The sequence below is a fragment of the Lampetra fluviatilis genome, chromosome 12 (genome assembly GCF_964198595.1).
Source record: "Lampetra fluviatilis chromosome 12, kcLamFluv1.1, whole genome shotgun sequence".
NCBI classification, from domain to species: Eukaryota; Metazoa; Chordata; class Hyperoartia; order Petromyzontiformes; family Petromyzontidae; genus Lampetra; species Lampetra fluviatilis.
Window position 1 is genome coordinate 11005025 of NC_136286.1, and position 15102 is coordinate 11020126.

The following is a 15102-nucleotide window of genomic DNA, read 5'->3' on the forward strand; positions in this document are numbered from 1 at the left end:
TTGGGGCAAGTGCTGTTAGCGAGGGGGTGGGTGGCCACCACCACGCCCGGCCGCCTTTGTCTCCCCGGTGGTGATGTTTACATACCGCACCAGGTTGCTCATTTTGAGGCTGAGCCGATCTAGGGGAGGCCCAGGACCGGTTCAAATAATCGTCACTGAGTATTGGCCGTGAGCGGGAATCGAACTCGGGTCGCTGGGTTAGTAGCGCAGCGCGCTAACAACTGTACTACCGCTCACCCACTCACACATACACACAGGATATAGGCATTGTTGTTGTTGTTTTATTCAAGTGGTAATGCTACAAGATGAAATATACGTGAATCCGTTCTATACAACAAGCTCCCCCGCCTGGTTGTAACACACACTTTATTTTTAGAATCATGGTTTGAATCCTGGCTGTAACAAAAATTACTGCCCCAGGTGTGTGAATGTCAAGAAGGTCAGCGAGGTCGGAGTGTGGAAGGCTCTGAGGGTTTGGGGAGTTGGGGGGGGTCCATGGAAATTATTCCATGAAGATAAAAGCCCCGGCAATTAGTCAAGCACTGCACTTGTGCTTTGTAACGCAAGGCGGTGCACCCCACCACAGATACATTGGGCATACAAGCAGTGCTGCAGTCATTTATCATTCTACTCCACCTGCAATGCTGTCGATGATCTCTGATATTGCAAATAATCAGATGTTGTGGATGAAAGGAGTTGTCTTTCTCTCCAAGTAATTGTAGCTTTCAAATTGCTGATCCGCGTGATGTGATCTCTGCCATTAATTACGGATAATATGGACGAGAGCGCCACTTTCGATTTAAAGCTTTCGTGACTGCAGGGATTCATCTTCTTGGTTTTTTCGGTAAAGTCACGTAGAAGGGAAATAAAAAAATAATAAAAAAATTACATAATAAAATAATTCTCACGACGTGAGAGCCTGGTGGTGTTTCATTCAGACGTTGTCTTCCCGACAGACCTGTTCTTCGCCTGAGGACGGATGCTTGCGTTGTGGCCGAAACGTCGTTAGAATTATTTTATTATGTTTTATTTGTATTACTTCATAATTTCCCTTCTACGTGACTTTACCGAAAGAACCAAGAAGAAGAGCTCCACTCTCCATGCAAATACCTACAATAATCACCCAGGAATGTATGTCCTTAACGCTCGTGACGTCACTCCACATCGACCAGCCCCCCCTCATTAATATTCATTGTCAGGTCACGTCCTCCAAATGGACCCCCCCCCCCCCCACATTCATAATAATTAGCGGCTGACGTCACTCCACATGGGGGGCCGAGGCGCCTCCTCCCCCCCTCCTCGGCGTCAACTCACAACCGTCACTACAAAGGCAGAACCCTCACGTCACGTGGTCTCCGTAACGCTGTTGAGACATAGAAGTAAAAAAAGACGTCTTGATGAACAAGGGATTATAACATTTAAATTAAATATGTCTGTGTCACCGCGCCCTTACAAATTGCACACGCATTCATGCAATGAATATATCACGTCGTGGTCTGCTTTTCGCTTGCAAGTTTCAGATTTACTGAAATACACCCGTCCTTGGACGGGCAAAAAGCTCGTATATCCAGAGCCATGGGTATAAATGAAGATGATGATTTCTGTTTGTTTTCAGTTCTTAAGAGGATAATACCCCAGTAAGTTTATGGCATGGAAAATAAAGGTTTTTATGGGACATGTTTTTAATTGATTTAATTGAATACAACACGTATTGTGTTCTGTAATTCCAGTTGTGGTGTGACGTTAAATTAATTCCACTGTTTGCTGCTATTGAGAATACTGTAATGTGCTGTGGTTGTAGTGCTATTTATACGGTCTGTCGACTCTGCAACAGATGGTCACATGAACTTCGTGCTGCTCAATCCACAGTAACCTTTTGTTACACCATGTGTGTGTGTGGCCGTATCTGCATTCTCTAAAATGACGTAGGCAGCGGTTGGTCAGCCCACTGAGCACTTGACGAGAAAATATTTTTTGGTGTGTCACGTAATTATGACAATTATATGATGGACAAGCTACATAAGCGTATCACAGTGGTGTGAATTAATTAAGGTTGATCACATTTAACATTGATCGTGTTATTAGAATGATGATCTGTTACATGTTTCTAATGGTCTGAGTTTGATTTTCGTTATACCTATTATTGTAATGAATCTGGGGGCCCTTGAGCTATTTGGGGCCCAACGCTCTTGCTTACTTTACAGTGGCAGCACTGGGCAAAATCAAAGAAAGGAAAGCACTTTAAATTGCATATACTAGAGGTTTAAACAAGAACATTGTTTTCCATTCAATGGAATTGCGAGTACATCACAAATACATTTGTACGAATACAATTCACAGAACTGCAGTGTTGTTTAAAAAAATACGTGTTCGAGAGCTGGCATGCAGTTATTGTACCATTCATATCAGATGGCCTTGAAATGTAAGTCTCAGCTGAACAGGATTCCATTCCTAACATTCAACTGTTGAAACGGTTTTTTTAAACTTTGACTTAAAACACACGAATACAATCTTGCAAGCTGAAACTATGTTAGATGATTGCATGAAACTTCTTTTTCTACGAAACTTGTCAATCCACTGCTGGGTGAAAGGCTCCCCACACCAGTGTGGGTTTAAAAAGGTGGCGGGTAGTGGGGGGAGCACAAGTTCCGATATCACTCAGCACTGATTAAGCCATGGCTAGGAATCAAACTCAGGTTGTATAACATTGGAAGTGCTCAATCTACGTGCACCATACTGAAATGTTGAACGTATCATTTTTTTAAACATGTTTTTGTTACAAAAATCATATTAAGTGTGATATGACCAACCCGTCAACAGGAAGTGCAGGCTCTGGTTAAAGTGGCCATGGCTTCACAAAGTAAGAATTCGCATATTTGTGGAGAATTTGAGTAAGATATGAAATAGGTAGAAAATAAGACTTATTCACAGCAACAGTTGGCCGATTTGCTCGTACAGCATTGAAGGAATGCGGCCGAAAATAAGCATTCCCAGAAGGCAACGTGGTCAATAACGTAAAAAAAAACTACTTTTATATATTTTACGTGGAGAGATTAATATGGGATGGGGGGATTGTCAACGTATGTATGATTTTATTAGATCAGAGTAGCTGAGGATACATTATTTTACAATTGTCTTTGTAGTCAGTGCCAATTGGAAAATACAGTGACCATAAACATTGAGTGCAGACCTTGTGGTAGTTTTTTCCATTTACATCTCAATAGGGATGTAAATGCACTGCTGGAAGAGGGCCTTCGCAAGCCATGCAGGTCATGGGGGTTATTTTACTTCACCACTCTGGTTCGTGTGAATTGATGAAGGTGGGGAGTGTAGTCATGGGGACAGAGTATAGCAATGAATGTTGCTGCACCGCTCTCTCTGCTGCCCACCATGCAGCCTAACAGCCTATGGCAATCTGATGTGTGTATGAAGGTCACCCATCTAAGCAATATCAAGATTTAAGCGCGCTTAATTACCTTCAAAGAGCTTATGAAATGGGAGAATATTAGGTTATTTGGCCATAGGCAGTACAATACTCTATATCGGCATGTAAAAAGAGGATTCTATGTAAAACTTCATTGTGGTAAATTGCGAAACCTAAATGTGCAGGACCTCTGCTCTTCAGTACAATACATTGAGAATGAGTTATGACCTAGCTTCAGGGTAGGTTCTTATAGTTTCTTATTGACGTCCAGGTAACGTGAGACATGTCCGAAAGTGTCTTGTTTCGGACGAGACATCGTGTTGTGTACTGCAGGTCACGTGATTTTGATGGTGTGATTATGCTAAACATGGAGTCAATACAGTAGTTGATCCAATTTAGGAGTTGCAGGAGAGACCAAATGTGGCTATAAGACTGTAATAGAAGATGAACATGGTATTGCTTGGGCTTCAGATGCACAGCACTATAGAGCCAATGTCAGGCATAGCTGGTATATATTTCATTTGATTTGTAACACCAACTGGTGTAGCAGCATAAGTGAAAAAAAACTGTAAGATCTCGAATGTTTGAATTCTCTATGATGTTCGGCATAAAATCCAGGTCATGCTACAAATATAGACACTAAGATGAATTATAATAAATACGTCTGTTCAAAAGGGAGTAGCAGCATAAGTGAAAAAAATGCTAGGGCTCTATTGTTTGAATTATCTTTATTATTGTTGGCATAAATTGCAGGTCATACTACAAATGTAGACGCTAAGATGAATTAGAATAAATATCTCTGTTCAAAAAGGCATCGAAATCGACGGTCATCTTGGAAAAAGAACGGACGTATTTGATTTTTTTTTGGCGACGAGCGCGTTTGTCTTATTAAGAGACCCACTCCGAAACTGCGTGCCGATTTGGTAATTGTCTCGCCGTCTGAACACTTACTCCGTTATCTGCTCCACTAAAACGAAGTGGACATTGGCAGCACCCTTAATTAGGTGGGGTGATGGAGTGAGTAGCAGGCAAGGGGAAGGCACGAAGCGGTCTCCTCGTGTGCTGTAAATTCTGCTGTGGATGGTGTGTTGAATTACAGGACCATAAGAGATGGAGAAGGCTTTATGGAGACCTTAATCCAGCTGATGAAGGCTGTGTATGGCTGCTCCTGGTGATGATGATACAAGCAGAGGACAGCTTTGTCAATATTTGTGCTACTTGTCAGCTTTATAGGTTTTCTGGAGCACTAGCATTTAATGCACTCACGAATGGCCAGCTATTAATATTGACCTTCTGTATGTACCGTGGTGCAGTAGTGACGCACGTTGGACGATTTGGGGGTTCCACGTAGTTGTGAGTCATTCGCAACACGTCGCTGAGACCTAAGTGACATTTAAATTGTTCACACCAGTTTTGTTTACAGTATTTTTAATGTTTTTCTGCATGTTATAGACGGTAAGAGAAAACACCCTAAAATAATACAATACTGTACACTACAGTATAGTGGTGTTTTAGAATAACACTTTTGTAATCGTCTCAGCTGCCGAATCAATATTTTTAATGAGGAATCCATAATCATGTCTGTGATGTTTGTGCGTTTAAAAATATAATTTTGACAAACTAAATCAATGAAATGTACCGTTAGAAATGTTACTGTGAATTACTTTGTTAAAGAAAAGCATGTTTTTTTATGCCTCCCTTGGCGATGACACCTGAGTGTCATCGCCTTAAACTACTTAATCAATACGGTGCCGTGGAAAAGTAATACTATAATACAAATTACAATATATGAGAAAACAAGTTTTGCTGGCTGGTTGGCTGGTGCGCGGACGGGCAAAGTGCGCGGTGGTATTTAAGAGCTTGTCTCTTGGAATTTTGCCTCACTTGATGCAGTCAATTTGGCTGTGACGGTCCCACCTGATGACGGAGACTTGTGTTGCCTCCGAAACGTCGTGATTTATTATTTTATTTCTATTATTATTTCTATTATTGTATTATTTATTTTTATTTTTCCTCTACTCCCCTAGGGGCCGTCCATAAATGACGTCACGCGAATTTGGACGATTTTTGACCCCCCCCCCCCTCGTCACACGGCGTCACAAAAAGTCAGACCTCCCCTCAAATATGACGTCACAAAGCTCTGCCCCCCCTCCCCCCCCCAAAAAAAAACATGCTTCAAATCGCTTTCAACTATTGTCATTGTAGTGCGTATTTAATGTGTCGCTGCACTCTGATGTTGTAGGAGAAAACATTTATTAAAAAGTATATTTAATTAAGTAGAACGCGTTGTCTATATTTATTTAAAGTTGCGCATATTTATGTGACGTCACATTTCTCAACCCTCCCCCCTCGTCACACATCGTCACAAATGTCTGACCCCCCCCCCCCCCCCAGGTGCGTGACGTCATTTATTTATGGTGCCCCTGTTCTCCCCACCTAACCTCAGCGTGACCCCGCACCGCTTTGGCATCGTTTTAACAAACACAAACACGTTCTGGCTGGGTGGCTTGGAGAGACGGACGGTCACTTCCCGCGGACGTGCTGGCCTGCTCGTTGTCACGAGGGCGGATTGTCCGGGTTGCAATCCACCCAACACGCTCATTTGTGTCTTTCGACCCTTGTACCCTCTCGGGTCTCAATTAGCACACCCATGACGGCCGGTGACTCAGCGCCTACAGCGAACGCCCCTCCAAAAAACATCAACAAACCCGAAAGTGAGAAACGATGGAAACGCATGCCACCGTCTGCGTCTTCACGCCCATTCTGCATAGGTCAACAGTATGTTAACGCCCAATGTGCACATGCCGTCTTCGTGCACATCACCGGCTGTGATCAGAGATATGTGCACTCACAAATTAAAGGGAACACTCGTCACAGAGGACGTAAGCATTGAGAGACGCGTGCTTGGAGTCGCACTGAGAGAAAAGGGAATAGAGTGCATAGATGAAAGAGCTCATGCAGGTCAGGGACATAATGTTAACTTTTGATTTAAAGCTTTCGTGAGTGCAGGGATTCATATTCTTGGTTCTTTCGGTAAAGTCACATAATACAAACATAAAACAATAAAAAAAATTCTCACGACGTTTCGACTGCAACACAAGCAATCATCATCAGGTGTGAAATCCCTTCTTCGTGACTTTACCGAAAGAACCAAAAATATAATGTTAACTGTTACGAAAAGCAATTGGGCCCGGGCAGGATGCTTCACTCGAAGGCATTCACTCATTTTCAGAAGGTGGCCGCTTTCGCCAATACGAAATCTTCAGTACGAGAGGGCCGCCACATGTTTGAAAGCATTGGGGGGATTTGACAGCAGCACGATGATGATGATGTGGGGGGGGGGGGGCTGTTCAATTGTCTATTGTGGGGGGCCGTACATCAGGGGCCGCACTAAAGGCCACCGGGGGCCGCCAGTGGCCCACGGGCCTTGCGACAGAGGTCGCAACCGGGTACCCGATACCCGTACCCTACCCGATACCCGGCTACCCGTACCCGGCCGGGTAGGGGTACGGGTAGCCGTTTGCGACCCTGGTGCGGCCCGGTACAGGTACGGGTAGGCGTGAGTCACTGGTGAGTAACCGTTTGTCACTCATTTCGGGTAGGGTACGGGTAGGGAACGGGTACCCGTACCCGGCCGGGTACATTTGCGACCCTGGTGCGGCCGGGTACGGGTACGGGTAAGGAATCAAAACTCGTTTGCGACCTCTGCCTTGCAATGAAGAACACCGTTCTCAGGGATGATGGCAAGTGGTAAAGATTAATGTAAAAAAAAAGAGGACGTCCAGCAAGGAGATAGAGCGATGAGATCAGCTGGTATGCAGAAGCTAAATCAAACATTTGCTTGTGAAATGCCGTTGACTTGGGGAGGTCTTCATCCGGCGGTGGATAGAGCATGGCTGATGATGATGATGCATAGCCTTGACTGAATGTCATTTGTGCTAAATGCCAGCGAACCAGCTATTCTCGAACATCGTTAGAGTTTGCACCACTAATGACGGATTCTGGAAATTGAAGTGCTTGCGATGCTGTGCTGCATAATGACGCGTCGGGGCGGGGAGCAGTGTGACGTCACTCACACGTCACTGAGCACGATGCGCTTAACTCAGCATACGCAAGTTTTAAATTGAAAACTCATTTCTTTAGAACTGCTTTTTGTGTTTAGTTATTTGGCCTTCCCTCCCCTGCACCTTTTGACCGCGACCAATCAGAGAGCGGCGTCTTCGTGCTTTTAAACATAATAAAATAAAATAATTATCTTTATTATGTTTTATTTTTATTATTTTATTACTTCCCTTCTACGTGACTTTACCGAAAGAACCAAGAAGAATAAAAAATTCTCACGACGTTTCGACTGCAACACAAGCAATCATCATCAGGTGTGAAATCCCTTCTATGTGACTTTACCGAAAGAACCAAGAATATAATGTTAACTGTTACGAAAAGCAATTGGGCCCGGGCAGGATGCTTCACTCGAAGGCATTCACTCATTTTCAGAAGGCGGCCACTTTCGCCAATACGAAATCTTCAGTACGAGAGGGGCGCCACACGTTTGAAAGCATTAGGGGGATTTGACAGCAGCACGATGATGATGATGTGGGGGGGGGGGGGGGTTCAATTGTCTATTGTGGGGGTCGTACATCAGGGGCCGCACTAAAGGCCACCAGGGGCCGCACTAAAGGCCACCAGGGGCCGCCAGTGGCCCACGGGCCTTGCAATGAAGAACACCGTTCTCAGGGATGATGGCAAGTGGTAAAGATTAATGTAAAAAAAAGAGGACGTCCAGCAAGGAGATAGAGCGATGAGATCAGCTGGTATGCAGAAGCTAAATCAAACATTTGCTTGTGAAATACCGTTAGCTTGGGGAGGTCTTCAACCGGCGGAGGATAGAGCATGGCTGATGATGATGATGATGCCTAGCCTTGACTGAACGTATTCTTAGGTTTTTTCGGTAAAGTCACGTAGGTAAAACATCAAAATTAATAAAAAATAAATAAAAAATCCCATCGCTTTCACACTGCTTTTAAGGGATTACATCTTGAATCATTGCCTCACTTGATGCAGCTAATCTGGCTGTGACGGTCCCACCTGATGACGGAGACTTGTGTTGCCTCCGAAACGTCGTGATTTTTATTTTTTTATTAATTTTGATGCTTTACCTACGTGACTTTACCGAAAAAAACCTAAGAATATGAATCCTTGCAGTCACGAAAGCTTCAAATCTAGAATTGACTGAACGTCATTTGTGCTGAATGCCAGCGAACCAGCTATTCTCGAACATCATTAGAGTTTACACCACTAATGACGGATTCTGGAAATTGAAGCGCTTGCGATGCTGTGCTGCATAATGACGCGTCGGGGCGGGGAGCAGTGTGACGTCACTCACACGTCACTGAGCACGATGCTCTTAACTCAGCATACGCAAGTTTTAAATTGAAAACTCATTTCTTTAGAACTACTTTTTGTGTTTAGTTAGTTGGCCTTCCCCCCCTGCACCTCCGATTATCACGGTCGGCTCCATACATACAATTTCATTTACTGTATTTCAATGCATTTATACCTTTAAAAGTCGATCACATCTTTTTTTATGAATACAGTAGATGTTAATTGCAGTATTGGCAACAGGTATTGGATTGAGAATAGTAAGTTTAATTATCTTTTTAGCATAACACCTATAGAATAATAATAATAACAGTCCCGCTTGAGTATCAAGGTTTGTCATGAAGGAGCCAGCATGCCTGCCTGGCACGTGTGCTCGTTCGAATGTACATTTACTCATTGCAAGTGTTGTCAGAGGTTGCTCATACTTGGTTGCTGTATGGGAATGATGGAGACGCCAACACCTGCACCTTCCTCTACCAATAGGGGATTTCCAATCAGCTCCAATGGTATAGATCAATAACCACTATTCAATTAGAATTTAACGAAGTATTTTTTGTACTGCATGAATGTAGTGCAGGTAGATAGTTGTAGATTTTTTTTTACGTTTCAGATTATATTGTTGTGATTAAGGTTGTTTTTTTTTCAAACATATGTAACTTGTGATGTTTAATGTGGTCTAATGTCGCTATGTTTGATTCTTGACATATGTTTGATTTACGCCACTATATTTAATACACTTAAATATATCCTCAATTGCCGACAAGTTAATAGCTCATTCAAAATGTCGATAATTGACAATATATTGAATACTTTTAAATATGTTATCAAAAATACAGTAATGAAACACAGCAACCATTAGCATGTGCTTGCTGTCTGTGGTCTGTGCCCGCCAGACTGCTATGCAACCAGAAAATACATAACTGCGTGTTTTATATACTGTCGATTGACAAGTCACAATCAGTTGAAAATCCACAAAAATATTTAAACGCAGCATATTTATGCGAGGTTTAATACTTGATTTGATGGTTTAATTTGGATAATTGATGCATTAAGTACGTTTTTTTAAATGTCGATAATATAATTGAGGGAATATTCAATACATTCATTAAATAGTCGGAAATCAAACGTTTTTCAATAATAAAAATTAGCTACAAATATCAGGCTATAGAATTGGGCTTTCTCGGGAAATAAATGTCTGAATTGCGACATCTCTTTTCCACTCACTCATAGTTCGTCTTCATTTGACCATACGAAATCATCATGGTCTGAATGACTAACATTACATCTCACTGCATCGTTAATATCATTATTTTCCACAATCGCTGTGCATTACCAACTACATCATTCCATTCTGTCATCGTTTTGTAAGCTATGCCAAGCAGCTTGTGTGAAGGAGCTCTGTAAATATAAAGAAGATTAAATGCCATGGGGTAAATCGATACGCTTGGTGTGTAAAGATGTTTTTTGCATTACCGGTAACCGTGTGTAAAAACCGGTTACCGTTACACATTATGAATGCCAAACGTATAGTGGCGACCAGAGGTTGCTGAATATCGATTCCTACTCCGGGCGCGGCAGTTTAAAGAATGAGCAAGTTTTTAAATCTGTCCAGCCAGTAATATCTTAGGGGTACACCACAGTCGAGCGGAATGTCGCGGTAAGGTGGGGTGGGGGGGGGTAAAGTGTGAATACGGCCAACTCTTTAAACTCTTCTGTTCAGCATGGAAGAGTAGGCCAAATACACTCTGGAGCTCACTGGAGCGGAGGCCCTTTCGCCAGCAGGGGCGTGAGCGAGCAATTCCGGGAGCCAGTCGCCTTTTGCCATTGATTTCGCGACTGTGATGGTTTTCTGGGAAAGGACGTCAGCACAATAACTGTTATTTACCACAAAAGTAGTATTGCATATCTATTTTAGTGTATGAATACATAGAAGTGAACCTCTAGAATCGGTGTCTTGTGACTCCTTTTTTTCTCCCATTGCATATTAATTTCGGTTTTAAATAAACGTTATTTTGGAAACATTAAGTTTTAGAGGATTAAATGTGGGGGGGGGGGGGAGGTCACAATACATCCGGACCGCCCTGTACAATGCAGTGTGTTTGTACAATATTCGAGTTAATAGGTCAGATGCAGTTTAAAGCGGATGACATTTAGAAACAGTGCGTATATCGAAAGGTCAATCTGTGGAAATTATATTGTTAAAAACAAAACAATACTCCGGGAAGCATGCGCCCTTCGTCAGATAACATAAACGAGAATCGAAAATCCAACAAAATCGATCCATTCGTACCGTTACACGCAATAATCGATTCTAATGTGTTCGTCGAACACGCGGATCGATTAAAACACCCCGAGCGTGACGTCATTACCGAAAGCAACCCGAAAGTACGGGACAGAGAGAGGTGGGGGCGGGGCGGGGGCAGGGGGGGTGGGGGGGGAACCCGCACGGAAGTAGGCGTGGCTTGACTCTGCGAAAGGATCAAACAGCCAATAGAAAAGCCGCATAATATGAGGAATCGCAGGGGGGGGGGGGGTCGGCGTTTGACCAATCAGCCGACGTTCCGGATTTCTTTTGACCGCGACCAATCAGAGAGCGGCGTCTTCGTGCTTTTAAACATAATAAAATAAAATAATTATCTTTATTATGTTTTATTTTTATTATTTTATTACTTCCCTTCTACGTGACTTTACCGAAAGAACCAAGAAGAATAAAAAATTCTCACGACGTTTCGACTGCAACACAAGCAATCATCATCAGGTGTGAAATCCCTTCTACGTGACTTTACCGAAAGAACCAAGAATATAATGTTAACTGTTACGAAAAGCAATTGGGCCCGGGCAGGATGCTTCACTCGAAGGCATTCACTCATTTTCAGAAGGCGGCCACTTTCGCCAATACGAAATCTTCAGTACGAGAGGGGCGCCACACGTTTGAAAGCATTAGGGGGATTTGACAGCAGCACGATGATGATGATGTGGGGGGGGGGGGGGTGTTCAATTGTCTATTGTGGGGGTCGTACATCAGGGGCCGCACTAAAGGCCACCAGGGGCCGCACTAAAGGCCACCAGGGGCCGCCAGTGGCCCACGGGCCTTGCAATGAAGAACACCGTTCTCAGGGATGATGGCAAGTGGTAAAGATTAATGTAAAAAAAAGAGGACGTCCAGCAAGGAGATAGAGCGATGAGATCAGCTGGTATGCAGAAGCTAAATCAAACATTTGCTTGTGAAATACCGTTAGCTTGGGGAGGTCTTCAACCGGCGGTGGATAGAGCATGGCTGATGATGATGATGATGCCTAGCCTTGACTGAACGTATTCTTAGGTTTTTTCGGTAAAGTCACGTAGGTAAAACATCAAAATTAATAAAAAATAAATAAAAAATCCCATCGCTTTCACACTGCTTTTAAGGGATTACATCTTGAATCATTGCCTCACTTGATGCAGCTAATCTGGCTGTGACGGTCCCACCTGATGACGGAGACTTGTGTTGCCTCCGAAACGTCGTGATTTTTATTTTTTTATTTTTATTAATTTTGATGTTTTACCTACGTGACTTTACCGAAAAAAACCTAAGAATATGAATCCTTGCAGTCACGAAAGCTTCAAATCTAGAATTGACTGAACGTCATTTGTGCTGAATGCCAGCGAACCAGCTATTCTCGAACATCATTAGAGTTTGCACCACTAATGACGGATTCTTGAAATTGAAGCGCTTGCGATGCTGTGCTGCATAATGACGCGTCGGGGCGGGGAGCAGTGTGACGTCACTCACACGTCACTGAGCACGATGCTCTTAACTCAGCATACGCAAGTTTTAAATTGAAAACTCATTTCTTTAGAACTGCTTTTTGTGTTTAGTTAGTTGGCCTTCCCCCCCTGCACCTCCGATTATCACGGTCGGCTCCATACATACAATTTCATTTACTGTATTTCAATGCATTTATACCTTTAAAAGTCGATCACATCTTTTTTTATGAATACAGTAGATGTTAATTGCAGTATTGGCAACAGGTATTATATTGAGAATAGTAAGTTTAATGATCTTTTTAGCATAACACCTATAGAATAATAATAATAACAGTCCCGCTTGAGTATCAAGGTTTGTCATGAAGGAGCCAGCATGCCTGCCTGGCACGTGTGCTCGTTCGAATGTACATTTACTCATTGCAAGTATTGTCAGAGGTTGCTCATACTTGGTTGCTGTATGGGAATGATGGAGACGCCAACACCTGCACCTTCCTCTACCAATAGGGGATTTCCAATCAGCTCCAATGGTATAGATCAATAACCACTATTCAATTAGAATTTAACGAAGTATTTTTTGTACTGCATGAATGTAGTGCAGGTAGATAGTTGTAGATTTTTTTTTACGTTTCAGATTATATTGTTGTGATTAAGGTTGTTTTTTTTTCAAACATATGTAACTTGTGATGTTTAATGTGGTCTAATGTCGCTATGTTTGATTCTTGACATATGTTTGATTTACGCCACTATATTTAATACACTTAAATATATCCTCAATTGCCGACAAGTTAATAGCTCATTCAAAATGTCGATAATTGACAATATATTGAATACTTTTAAATATGTTATCAAAAATACAGTAATGAAACACAGCAACCATTAGCATGTGCTTGCTGTCTGTGGTCTGTGCCCGCCAGACTGCTATGCAACCAGAAAATACATAACTGCGTGTTTTATAAACTGTCGATTGACAAGTCACAATCAGTTGAAAATCCACAAAAATATTTAAACGCAGCATATTTATGCGAGGTTTAATACTTGATTTGATGGTTTAATTTGGATAATTGATGCATTAAGTACGTTTTTTTAAATGTCGATAATATAATTGAGGGAATATTCAATACATTCATTAAATAGTCGGAAATCAAACGTTTTTCAATAATAAAAATTAGCTACAAATATCATGCTATAGAATTGGGCTTTCTCGGGAAATAAATGTCTGAATTGCGACATCTCTTTTCCACTCACTCATAGTTCGTCTTCATTTGACCATACGAAATTATCATGGTCTGAATGACTAACATTACATCTCACTGCATCGTTATTATCATTATTTTCCACAATCGCTGTGCATTACCAACTACATCATTCCATTCTGTCATCGTTTTGTAAGCTATGCCAAGCAGCTTGTGTGAAGGAGCTCTGTAAATATAAAGAAGATTAAATGCCATGGGGTAAATCGATACGCTTGGTGTGTAAAGATGTTTTTTGCATTACCGGTAACCGTGTGTAAAAACCGGTTACCGTTACACATTATGAATGCCAAACGTATAGTGGCGACCAGAGGTTGCTGAATATCGATTCCTACTCCGGGCGCGGCAGTTTAAAGAATGAGCAAGTTTTTAAATATGTCCAGCCAGTAATATCTTAAGGGTACACCACAGTCGAGCGGAATGTCGCGGTAAGGTGGGGTGGGGGGGGTAAAGTGTGAATACGGCCAACTCTTTAAACTCTTCTGTTCAGCATGGAAGAGTAGGCCAAATACACTCTGGAGCTCACTGGAGCGGAGGCCCTTTCGCCAGCAGGGGCGTGAGCGAGCAATTCCGGGAGCCAGTCGCCTTTTGCCATTGATTTCGCGACTGTGATGGTTTTCTGGGAAAGGACGTCAGCACAATAACTGTTATTTACCACAAAAGTAGTATTGCATATCTATTTTAGTGTATGAATACATAGAAGTGAACCTCTAGAATCGGTGTCTTGTGACTCCTTTTTTTCTCCCATTGCATATTAATTTCGGTTTTAAATAAACGTTATTTTGGAAACATTAAGTTTTAGAGGATTAAATGTGGGGGGGGGGGGAGGTCACAATACATCCGGACCGCCCTGTACAATGCAGTGTGTTTGTACAATATTCGAGTTAATAGGTCAGATGCAGTTTAAAGCGGATGACATTTAGAAACAGTGCGTATATCGAAAGGTCAATCTGTGGAAATTATATTGTTAAAAACAAAACAATACTCCGGAAAGCATGCGCCCTTCGTCAGATAACATAAACGAGAATCGAAAATCCAACAAAATCGATCCATTCGTACCGTTACACGCAATAATCGATTCTAATGTGTTCGCCGAACACGCGGATCGATTAAAACACCCCGAGCGTGACGTCATTACCGAAAGCAACCCGAAAGTACGGGACAGAGAGAGGTGGGGGCAGGGGGGGTGGGGGGGGAACCCGCACGGAAGTAGGCGTGGCCTGACTCTGCGAAAGGATCAAACAGCCAATAGAAAAGCCGCATAATATGAGGGATCGCAGGGGGGGGGGGTCGGCGTTTGAC